The sequence below is a fragment of the Triticum urartu genome, chromosome 3A (genome assembly GCF_056163025.1).
Source record: "Triticum urartu cultivar PI428250 chromosome 3A, HENAU_Tu73, whole genome shotgun sequence".
Taxonomy (NCBI): domain Eukaryota; kingdom Viridiplantae; phylum Streptophyta; class Magnoliopsida; order Poales; family Poaceae; genus Triticum; species Triticum urartu.
The window spans coordinates 128,570,028-128,582,408 of NC_141875.1; the positions used below are offsets into that span (position 1 = coordinate 128,570,028).

The 12,381-nt window shown below is 47.3% G+C and overlaps 1 long non-coding RNA gene across 1 annotated transcript; it reads left to right on the forward strand.

Moving 5' to 3' along the window:
• Positions 1 to 7,224: 7,224 nt before the first annotated feature.
• Positions 7,225 to 9,672, forward strand: LOC125523345 (uncharacterized). The gene is made up of 3 exons (XR_007290207.2): positions 7,225 to 7,775; positions 7,941 to 8,291; positions 9,384 to 9,672. It is a non-coding gene; the product is annotated as an uncharacterized LOC125523345 (long non-coding RNA).
• The last annotated feature ends 2,709 nt before the right edge of the window (positions 9,673 to 12,381 follow it).

Sequence of the window (12,381 nt, forward strand, 5' to 3'; positions counted from 1 at the left end):
GCGCGTGGCCGCCACGCGCGAGCACGCGCCGGCCACCTCCTACTTCCCTGCTCGCCGCTGGAGGCATCCGAGGGCGACGCGCACCCCCCTGAAAACCCCTCGACCCTCTCTGAAAGTGCAACTATCCCTAGGTGGTTTTGGTAATTCATAACAAAATATAGCTCATTGAGCTAATGCTATTCCAAGATGATTATTTCAGGAAAGCTCAATGAATGGCATGGCATGGATGTGAAAGTGGAACCCTCAAAATGCTAAGGACAAAGGATTGGCTCAAGCTGAAAAGCTCAAGACTCTTCATTTTATATTTTAGTGATCCAAGATCACATTGAGTCCATAGGAAAAGCCAATACTATCAAGGAGGGATGAGGTGTTGCTTAATGAGCCTCTTGCTTCATGTGCTTAGTGATATGCTCCAAAACCCTCAACTACTTTCCCATATCCACATATGACCTAAACCCTAAGCCAAACTCGGTCCTACCGATTCTGCCTATCCGGCGCCACCGAGTTTCACTTGTCATTAGCCACTGCCAAACCCTAGCAATTCGGTTCTACCGATAAGGATCTCGGTCTCACCGAGATGGGATTGCAAACTCTCTGTTTCCCTTTCGTAACTTTTCGGTCTCACCGAAAGAGCGAATCTGTCCCACCGAGATTGCAATGTAAACTCAGTGTTTCCCCTTTGTAACTTTTCGGTCTCACCGAGTTCCACTCGGTCTCACCGAAAGAGCAAATCGGTCCCACCGAGTTTGCCTGACCAACTCTCTAGTTAGCTAATTACCAAATTCGGTCTCACCGAGTTTGTGTAATCGGTCTCACCGAGATTACGTTATGCCCAAACCCTAACCATATCGGTCCTACCGAGTTGCATGTCAGTCCCACCGAAAATCTCTAACGGTCACTAGGTTTACATTTTCGGTCCGACCGAGTTTATTGATTCGGTCACACCGAGATTGGAAAACTGTGTGTAATGGTTGGATTTTGTGTGGAGGCTATATATACCCCTCCACCTCCTCTTCATTCGAGTGAGAGCCAGTGGAGAGAGCCATCAGAACACACACACCATTCCAACTCATATGTTCTGAGAGAGAACCACCTACTCATGTGTTGAGACCAAGATATTCCATTCCTACCATATGAATCTTGATCTCTAGCCTCTCCAAGTTGCTTTCCACTCAAATCTTCTTTCCACAAAATCCAAATCCTATGAGAGAGAGTTGAGTGTTGGGGAGACTATCATTTGAAGCACGAGAGCAAGGAGTTCATTACCTACACACCATTTGTTACTTCTTGGAGAGTGGAGTCTCCTAGATTGGCTAGGTGTCACTTGGGAGCCCCCGACAAGATTGTGGAGTTGAACCAAGGAGTTTGTAAGGGCAAGGAGATCGCCTACTTCGTGAAGATCTACCGCTAGTGAGGCAAGTCCTGTGTGGGCGATGGCCATGGTGGGATAGACAAGGTTGCTTCTTCGTGGACCCTTTGTGGGTGGTTGCTTCTTCGTGGACCCTTCGTGGGTGAAGCCCTGTGTGGACTCGCGCAACCGTTACCCTTGGGTGGAGCCCTGTGTGGACTCGCGCAACCGTTACCCTTCGTGGGTTGAAGTCTCCATCAATGTGGATGTAGGATAGCACCACCTATCCGAACCACGGGAAAAACATCCGTGTCTCCAATTGTGTTTGAATTCTTCAAACCCTTCCATTTACATTCTTGCAAGTTGCATGTTTTACTTTCCGCTGCCTATATACTCTTTGCATGCTTGCTTGAATTATGTGATGATTGCTTGACTTGTCCTAAATTAGCTAAAATCTGCCAAGAACTAAAATTGGGAAAAGGTTAAGTTTTTATTTGGTCAAGTAGTCTAATCACCCCCCTCCTCTCCCTCACTCTCCCTCCTCCCCTGGACCTCTCTCTCTCTCAACCCCCACCCCCCCGAACGGCTCCGTCGCCACCGCTCGCCGTTGCCGTGTCCACCGTGCTCCCCTCGCCTCGCTGCTGTGTCCAAAAGCTCCGCCACCTCGTCCGCAACCTCTCCGCCAAGCCACGCGAGCGGACGCGCCCTGCAGCGGCTCCCCCGACCTCTTCTTCAACCTCGGTCCGACGCTTCCCCGAGCCAAGTGAGCCGCCCATCCGACTCCCTGTGAGCTCCGCCATCTTCTCCCCTGCTCCCCGCGCTCGTACGCTTCCTCTAGCCGCCTCCTCTACCAGAGCCGAGCCGCTCCGCCGCACGAGCTCGACGCCAGCGTCACTCCGGTGACCTTTTGGTCACCACTGGTGCCTAACGCACTCCCGCACCCCCACGAGTCCGACGCGCCTAACCGCGGCTCCTGCCATGCTATGCACCGTCGACTCATTCGACGCCCAATCTCCGGCCGCCGCCGCGAGCCCCGCTCCGACAAACACCGGACACCCCGTGCCCTCCCGCTTGCTCCATCCGACGCGGACGAGCTCCAGCTCCTCGCCTGTGGTCTCCGCCGCGCTTTTGGCCGCCGGAGCGACGATCCCGAGCCCCTCCGTCGCATTCGGCCTCGCCGGCGGCTAAACACCGGTGGGATTTGACCCCTTTGACCACACCGGCTGTCAGGTGGGCCCCATGGGTCAGGTGGTTAGCTTAAGGCTAATCACCCTCTAACTAAACCCCTGTGCAACTGACCAGTGGGCCCCAGCGCCACTAATCTAAATTAGATTAGAAATAACCCCTCGGTTAAACTAACTATGACACTGACGTGTGGCCCCCACACGTCAGGTTTGACCTGGGTTGACTGTTGACGCAGTGCTAACCTCAAGTTGACGCAATATATCATTTTCTGGTTTTAAATAAATCAGGAAATTCTAGAAATTGTTTTAAACTTCAAAAATTCATAGAAATTCAACCGTAGCTCAGATTGAAATAATTTATATATGGAAAATGATCAGAAAAATTCAATCTATCCATCTGTACCATCTACATGCATGACAAACCAACCTATACATGCTGTATATATGAAAACATAGAAATGGCATATTTAAGAGCTTAATTTGAAGTTGCCTTTGAACCCTTGGTTCAAATGGACTTCAACCAAATAAATGCTAGATGCATTAACTCAAACAACATCACATACTCATTCCATGTTCATGCATCATATTGTTGCATATGCTTGTGTTTGATGGCCGACACCGTTCCTTCTCGATAGGTCCTGCTCCGGAGAGTGTTCGAGAGTACCTGTCTGAGGAGCAGTGCCCCCCTGTTGATCTACCAGGCAAGCAACCCCCCTTGTTCATTCCGATACAATCCTACTCTCTTGCTCTTGCTCTCATTTATTGCATTAGGACAACAACGATTCAACTGCTACTTTATGCTGTGGTAGTTGAACCCATTCCTCTGCATGACCTATCATTGCCACAGTAAATAGTTAAAACCCATTAGCATGTGTAGGAGTTGATTGAGCCATGTTGTGTTCCTACCATGCTTTGCCAGCTATTGCTTAGAGTATGTCAGGTCTGATTCATCGGGAATGAATTGGAGAGTTACGATATGATCCAGTGCTAAGAGTTAAGCGTGTGAACACGATTTGTTAAAGGTAGCGGTGAGAGGCCATGTAGGAGTACATGGTGGGTTGTCTCATTGGGACCATCCTTAAGAACTGAGTTTTGTGTAAGTTGTCCAATGACTAGCTACTACCACACATTGGGCTCCGGGCACTCCAAGCTCTCTCGACTTATTAACCGCCTTGATCTCTATCCAGGAGTTGCAAATAGTTTCTGGTGTTTGTCGGTAGTGCTATTTTTCTACTGAGTGGCACCCGACAGGGTGGACTTGGGACAGACTAGGCACACGTGGCCCGGTGTACTGAGTGGCACCCGGATGGTGGGCTCGGGAACCCTGTACACATCGTTTGGGGCCGTGAGTGAAACCCCGGCCGGATCTCCTTGCGGATGGAACTCGAATAGGTGATAAACCTGGACTAGAGTCTAGTGTGGTTAGTCACGTCGTTGCCGACACCCTCGCCAGGCTTCCGCTTGAAGGTTGCCGAGATACATGACGTGTATATGGTGATAAGTGGTGAGAGCGTGTGTGAAGAAGTACACCCCTGTAGGGTTATCATGATCTATTCGAATAGCCGTGTCCTCGGTTATGGACTTCTTGGATGCTTACGTGGTACATAGACAACTTAAAGTGGATACTCTAAAATGATCAAGAGAAGTGTGAGTGCTATGGATGGCCTTCTTGTAGGAGAGACGGGGATGAATCCATAGTAGTTTATTGATGTGGTGCTTAGTGGACTCGTGTGCGCTGCCTCACCTCAAAGAAGTTTCTCGTTGTCGTAGAATAGGATAGCCACCGAGTCAAAGCTGGCTTGCTGCAACTAAACCCCACATTACCTTCTTGATACAATGCATGTATGATAGGGTCTGATGTAAGTCTTGATGAGTACCTTTGTACTCACATTTGCTTTATTTATGTTTTGCAGGTGAGACATCTGTCTCACTAGTAGTACCGCTTGGACTTCGACGAGTAGCTTGTTACCTCAGCTATGATCTTGTACCTTGGAGGTCTTGTAGATAGTCAAGCTTCTCGGGCTTTTTCTTTTGTAGTTGTCTGTACTCAGACATGTAATGCTTCCGTTGTTTGTATGCTCTGAATGATGGGTCATGTGACCCATGTTTGTATTAATGCTATGTGGCTCTTCTGAGCCTTTATCTATATGAGTTTGCATTATGTTGTGATGCCATGTTGTACAGCAGATACTTGCATGTTATGCGTACGTGTGATGTGTATTGCAATGCGTGGGATCTGACAATCTAGTTGTTTATCCTTGGCAGCCTCTCTTATGGGGAAATGTAGTCTAGTGCTTCCTTGAGCCATAGTAGTCCGCTACAGCCTGGTTCACCGGAGTCCTGCTAGCCCAGCACTACTGCTCAGAACACTTGACTGGTCGGCATGTGTTCCACTTCGTTCCTATGTCTGTCCCTTCAGGGAAATGTCACGCGGTGACTTCCAAAGTCCTGTTAGCCCAGTGCTATAGCCCGGATTCATACGCTGTTGACCGACATGCTCGATGTGATTCATGTATGCCTGTCTCCATAGGTCTGTGCCGCTTTGGGTTCACGACTAGCCATGTCGGCCCAGGTTCTCTATCATATGGATGCTAGCGACACTATCCTATACATGAGCCAAAAGGCGAAAACGGTCCTGGGCCATGGTAAGGTGACACCCGTGGGGATACCGTGCGTGAGGCCGCAAAGTGATATGAGGTGTTACATGCTAGATCGGTGTGACTTAGAATCGGGGTCCCGACAGCTTTGGTATCAGAGCCTGACTGCCTGTAGGATTACCAAGCCAACCTGGTCGAAGTTGGGTCTAGAAATTCTTTAGCTATATAGGGGAATTGATTGTGGAAGGGAACATAAGGCTCTTTTACTCCTTAGACCTCATGCCCTTCTGATCTAAGTCATCCTATCCTTCCTACGGGGTTAAGGAACTAGGCTTTCTCTTCTGTCTATCAGGATCACGTGTTACTACTCCGTAGTCTCTTAGGATTGGTTGATCAGAGTCATATTCCAGTTTTTGAGTACTTCCGGTGTAGTCTGTTTAGTAATATCCCAGAACCTTGAGTGAGGATGTTGAGTATGGTGCTACCCCGTCTTTTGCAGAATGTCTCATTTCGAGCATTTTACTGTTGTTATGCTGTCGGAATTGTCCTAGGAGTTCAAGAGATAGTATTTTTCCTCGTACTATATTCTACATCCTTATGATGATGCTGAATCCATCCTTGTTTCCTTGGTTGGTTCTTCAGGATGTCGTCAGTTAACCGAAGTTCTGTTGCTCGTAGCCGGAACCACGGAGATGGTAGGGATGAGGATCCTCCCGACCAGCCTTCGTTGGCGGAGTTCATGTTAGATATGGAGAAGAACAAGCGTGAGTCTAACGGCTTGTTAGCACGTATTGAGGAGAACACCTCCCATCAGTGCAAAGAGTCAGCGTCCATCTATGATTTCATTGGTCTGAAACCACCTACCTTCCATCATTCCATTGAACCACTCGATGCAGATGACTGGCTCCGTAGTATCACACACAAGCTGTGTTCTGCGAACGTAGCTGAAAGTGACAAGGTCACCTACGCTGCTTATCATCTGCAAGGTCCTGCTAGTATTTGGTGGCAGAACTATGAGGCTATGCTTCCAGCTGGCCAGATAACCACCTGGAGAGATTTCACCGAGGCTTTTCGCGAGCATCACATTCCTCAGGCTCTCATGGACCGCAAGAGAGAAGAGTTCTATAGTTTCACTCAGGATAAGATGGCTGTTGATGCTTACAGTAGAGAGTTTGAGAACCTTGCCCGCTATGCTACAGAAGAGGTGTCCACGGACGCCAAGAAGCAGGCTAGGTTCCAGAAGGGTCTCAACCCCAAGTTGCGTCGTGATCTCCACTTGCATCATTGCAATACATTCCAGGCTCTTGTGAACAAGGCCATTAACGCATAAACAACTCAACTTACTTGCGAGGAGTCTCTTAAGCACACCCGTGATTTGGGTTCTTCTTCCGGTTCTACTTCGCAGAAGCGTCGGATTTGGGTTCCGAACTCCGCTCTTCCACCCGGTTATACACCAAGGCCTTCTTATGTGGCGCCTCACCCAGTTCAACCGTATGCTCCACCTAGGCCTATCGGTAGACCTCTTGTCAATGCGGGTCCACGTCCTACCTCAGGGACTTGCTTCACATGCAGAGAGGCAGGACACTATACACGTGACTGCTGCCAAACCAACTATGCTCCACCCCAGCGTGAGGAGTCTGTTGGCCGTGGTAAGCCATCACGCAAGATGATTAGTGTCAAGTCATCTCCCACTGAACGTGGATGTGTGCATCACGTCTCAGCTAAAGGCGCTCATGATGATTTGGATGTCGTTCTTGGCACACACTACACCACGACACAAGTTTAAGGGCAATTAACTGCCGGGAAAAATCAACAATTTGGGGCAATTAACTGCCGGGAAAGTTTTGTCTGCCTGGAAAAACTGTACATGTCACTGTAACTGCCGGGAATGAGAAAGGAAGAAGGGCAGATCATCTGCCAGCATCTTTAGGGTCAGCCTAATTGCCCTCGAATCCCAATGGGGTCAGGTGCACTGCCGGGAACCACGTTGATGGGGCCAAAATTTTTGGGCCCAATAGGTGCGAAACGGTAGAAGTCGCTGGAAAGCCCACCCGCGGCCTTAATTTCTTTCCCCTTGTCACTCCTTCTTCCCCCTTCTTGTTCCTTCTTCCCCCAGCCGCCGCAATGTTCCGCCCACCCTGGCAACACCGTCGCCGACCTGGCCCGTCCACATTGGTTGGCAAAGCACTGCCACCCCCACCCCCTTCATCAAGCATGTCGCCTCCCTGCACCCCTGACCCATGCCGCCCCTCCCGCACCCCGAGTCCCTGACCCACGCCGCCACCCAGTCCCCTCGACGGCCGGCACCCGCGCGCCCTCCGACCCATGCCGCCACCCAGTCCCCATCGACAATGACCTACACCCAAGCTTCCGACGTCTCACGCTGCCACCCAGTACCAATCGGTGATGACCTACACCAGCAATCCACGCCGCCGCCCGTCCCCATCGATCCACTTTGCAACCATGCCCCCACCCAGAACCGCCGCCCCATTCCTCGAGCACGACGCTGCCTTAGCCCCCTCACCACCCACGTCGCTGTGCCAATCCCCCACCACGAAACCTCCCCATCCCCTTCGCCATTGCCGCCTCTGCTTCGCATCGCACAGCAGCACGACATCTTGCGTCAAAGGAGAAGGTCCAAGTGAAGTAAGTTATTCATTAACTTGATTTCACTTGTGTTCTACATCAAAGTGCTCCATATGTGATGCTTCTTACTAAAGGGAATCCCGTCTCAACACATCAAAACATCAATTAAAAAGATTTGGCACTAGTTGTGGTTTGTTGATATTGTTTGTTATTCTTGCGCACCAGGTGTTTGAGTTTTTGTCAAACCAATAGCAACATCCTCGGAGTGAGTCGCAGCTACAGGCCGCCCTTGAGCTCTGTTCATACTTTTTTTATTATGTTGTGACATGCAGGTTTTTGTTGTTGTGTGATTTATTAAATTTGGCTATGAGTCTAACTGGATCTGATAGGTAAGAGGCTCAAGCTGAACCCCTGACCCTCTTATGTCTCTCCATGTGCCTTCTGATCCGGTGAAGGATACACCAGTGCCAGCCACGTACTGGTCAAGATCGATGGTTAGTGGCCCTGCTCTGCCCGCATATAGCCTCAATGGGGATGCTGTCTACGTTAGCTTAGTGCAGAATTAGATAAGGCCAGGTACTTTACTAAATCGTTGTCCTATGCCACATTGCTAAATACAGTAATTATTTGGGAAGTTTACATCCACTGAATTTCTATCTTGGCAAAAGCAGATCCTGATTTGGTGCTGATTTTTGCCATCTGCAACTCCTTCTTTTAGTTATAATTATGTTGAGAACTAGTAAGATTCACACAAACATCTTATTTTGTATAATTTAATTTATCCTGAGTGATAGGCTTTATAGTGCCTTATTTCCTAATAGCTGCATAAATAACCCAATAAGCCTTCAGTCCTACATGAGTTTTCAGTTACGTTTGTAATTGCCTCTTTTGCTCTGATTTTTGGTTCTCAGCTAGCCATAGTGATATCATCAGAGACGTGTTTTAGGTATGATAGCAGGGGTGTTTGACATATGTGCTCGGCTAGGGAATCATTCCAGAATGTACCATATGTCAAACACCCCTGCTATCATACCTAAAAAATAGTATAGGACGGACTGAAAAATGAAAAGAAAAGAAGATATGCGCCTAGTGGTAAATACTTGTTTGTTTGATTGTCATATCTAATTAACATATTCATGCTCAGCTTCTTGGCATATGTAATTCCGGTTATATTTTATCATGGCTTCAACAAGAACAACCTCGCTGATTACATTGATCAACAAGAATACGCCTAAAACATGACGCTGGCTATTATTCTTCTAATATTTATCTTTCATATCCATCCTTGTGTTGATCAATTCCTGCGTGCTCTAATTAGTGCTAGTTCAAACTCATTACCTAGAGATATCATAAATCATTCCAAACAGGCCCTCTGTGGTTTTTTGTTGGGTGTACGAATTGAAGCTGAAGATGAAGTTGCAGTTAATGGTCATCCATCTTGCCGCGATTTCAACATTATCTCTGTTTTATTTTGACCCTTTTATTTTTTTGGCAGTAATGTTAGTCGTGAGATAAGTGGCACCACTAAGTCACAGGGAACTTGCTCTGCTTTTATTTTGACCCTTGTGGAATTCGGACCTGCTCTTTCTTGCAAGTAGTTGTCCAAATGGATTTGTGGAACATGTGTTCTTCTGAGCTGATCTAATTGGCCGCTTCTTTTTTTTACAGGTCATCGATATAATTCTTTTGCGTCCACAAATTTGAAGAGGTGTGTTTTGTGAGCTAAAAGGATGTTCTGTTGGGTTCTGTTTCTCTGTGTTCTGTTTCTATTAACTGAAACAAGATGTTATATTTGGCGCTTTTGTCTATGGTGCAATATTGGACCTATGAACCTACAAATGTATGCCTATGTGTGCGTGGGCATACATGAAGGATCGTTGTGTTGTAATACTGTACTTGTGAACCTATATATGCTTGTATACATCATGGATTGTTGAGATACATATATTATGTCTAATTGATGCAACTTTAATTACTATGCGTGCGTGTTGTTATATATGTACCATACTTGTTGGCACAAAATGAAGTGAAGACAAATGAATTGGAAGGGGATTTGTGTGCAAACAAACTATACAATTAAGGGCAGAATAACTGCCAGCAATACTTCTATCTGCCCTGGATTGTGAGACTGCCGGGAAAAAGACTATATGCCATGAATGGTCCTATCTGCCGGCAAAGGTTTGAACATGCAGGTCAGAGAAACTGCCGGGCATTCTCCTATCTGCCGGCAATTGTTTTTCCCGACGGGACTTTCTAGGGCAGTTCGTAAGTGCCGGCAAAATTCGTTCCCGGCAATTTCTCTGCCTCCATTGGCTAGTTTTCCCGGCAGATATGGTGACCCCAAAGTTTTTGTCATGGTGTAGTGACACTCCTTGTCAAATGTCATCCAGCTTCGGTTCTGTTCGATACCGGAGCATCTCACTCCTTCATCTCTGAAGGCTATGCTTGTTTGCACGACATGTCATTTTGTGATATGCCAACTCCACTTGAAATCCAAACTCCAGGGTCTAGATGGCAAACCACTAGAATAAGCCATGGTAATGAAATCCTTGTTGACATACTTGTATTCCTTGCATCACTTATAGCCCTCAAGTCTACGGATATTAACATCATCTTGGGTATGGACTGGATGAAAGCTCATTATGCCAAGATTGATTGTTACACTAGGTCTGTTCAGCTTACACACCCATCTGGCAAGATAGTCACCGTCTCCACTAGAGTTGCAAAGCGTCAGCTCTATTGTCTTAATGCCAACCCTCTTCCAGACCTTGAAGATATCCCAGTAGTCTGTGACTTTCCGGATGTCTTTCCAGAGGAACTGCCAGGTATTCCACCTGACGGAGATGTAGAGTTTGTCATAGATCTTATCCCAGGAACCGCTCCAATCTCTAGGAGACCTTACAAGATGGCACCCTTAGAACTAGCTGAGCTTAAGAAACAACTTGATGAATCCTTGCAAAAGGGTTTCATCCTTCCTAGTTCTTCTCCCTGGGCTTGCCCCGTCCTCTTTGTCAGGAAGACGGATGTTACAGACCAGATGGTTGTAGATTATCGTCCCGTTAATTTGGTCACGATAAAGAACAAGTATCCGCTCCCCAGGATCAACGACCTGTATGATCAACTCGCTGGATCCTCAGTCTTTTCCAAGATGGATTTGAGGTTAGGCTACCACCAAATCAAGATCAGAAATGGGGACATTCCTAAGACGGCTTTTGTCACTCGTTATGGTCAATACGAGTACACCGTCATGTCTTTTGGTCAAACCAATGCTCCAGCTACCTTCTCTCGCTTGATGAACTCGATCTTCATGGAGTACTTAGATAAGTTCGCCGTGGTTTATCTCGATGATATTCTAATTTACTCGAAGAACGAGAAAGAGCATCCCGAACATCTTAGACTTGTGTTAGAGAAACTCAGAGAGCACCGCCTTTATGCCAAGTTCTCCAAGTGCGAATTTTGGTTGCCAGAAGTGACCTACCTAGGCCACGTGATCTCTGGTAAGGGCATTGCTGTCAATCCCGAGAGAGTTCAGGCCGTTCTTGATTGGACTCCGCCTGAAACGGTTAAGCAAGTGAGGAGTTTCCTTGGTCTAGCCAGTTATTGTCACCGCTTCATTGAGAACTTCTCCAAAGTGGCCAAACCTCTCACCGAACTTCTCAAGAAAGATAAAAAGTTTGAGTGGTCCCCACAGTGTGCGCACAGTTTTTAGGAACTGAAAAGACGCCTGACTTCTGCTCCCATACTTGTGCCATCGGATTTCACTAAAGACTTTGTTATCTACTGCGACGCCTCACGACAGGGACTAGGTTGCATTCTTATGCAAGATCGCCATGTGATTGCCTATGCATCTCGACAGTTGCATCCACATGAGGAGAATTATCCAACACATGATCTAGAGCTTGCAGCCGTAGTCTATGCACTTAAGACTTGGCGACATTACCTTCTTGGTAAACGTTGCGAGATTTACACCGACCACCAAAGTCTCAAGTATATCTTCACCCAACCAGATTTGAACCTTAGGCAAAGACGTTGGCTGGAGTTGATCTCAGATTATGACTTAGGGATTACCGACACCCCAGGCAAGGGGAATGTCATGGCTAATGCGCTAAGTCGTAAGTCCTATTGCAACAATCTTATGTTGCAGCAGGGCCAACCACTTCTCCATGAGGAATTCTGTAAGCTTAATCTTCACATTGCTCCTCATGGATTCCTTTCTACCTTGGTGGCGAAACCTAATCTTATGGATCAAATCATCTTTGCTCAGAAGCAGGATACGGGAATTTCCCGGATCAAGAGAAACATTAACAAGGGAGTTGGTGGTAGTTTTCTATAGATGATCGTGGTGTTGTTTTCTTTGAGAGTCACTTGGTGGTTCCCAAGAATCAACATCTTCGACAATTAATCCTTAAGGAGGCGCATGATTCTCCTCTCATGATTCATCCCGGTAGTACTAAGATGTATCAGGACCTACGCCAGAGGTTCTGGTGGACTAGGATGAAGAGAGAAATTGCTTAGTTTATTGCTAACTACGACGTTTGTCATCGTGTTAAGGAAGAACATCAAAGACCTGCTGGCACCCTTCAACCTTTAGCTATTCCTGAGTGGAAATGGGATAAAGTTGGTATGGACTTCATCACCGGCTTTCCCAGGACCAAGAAAGGGAATA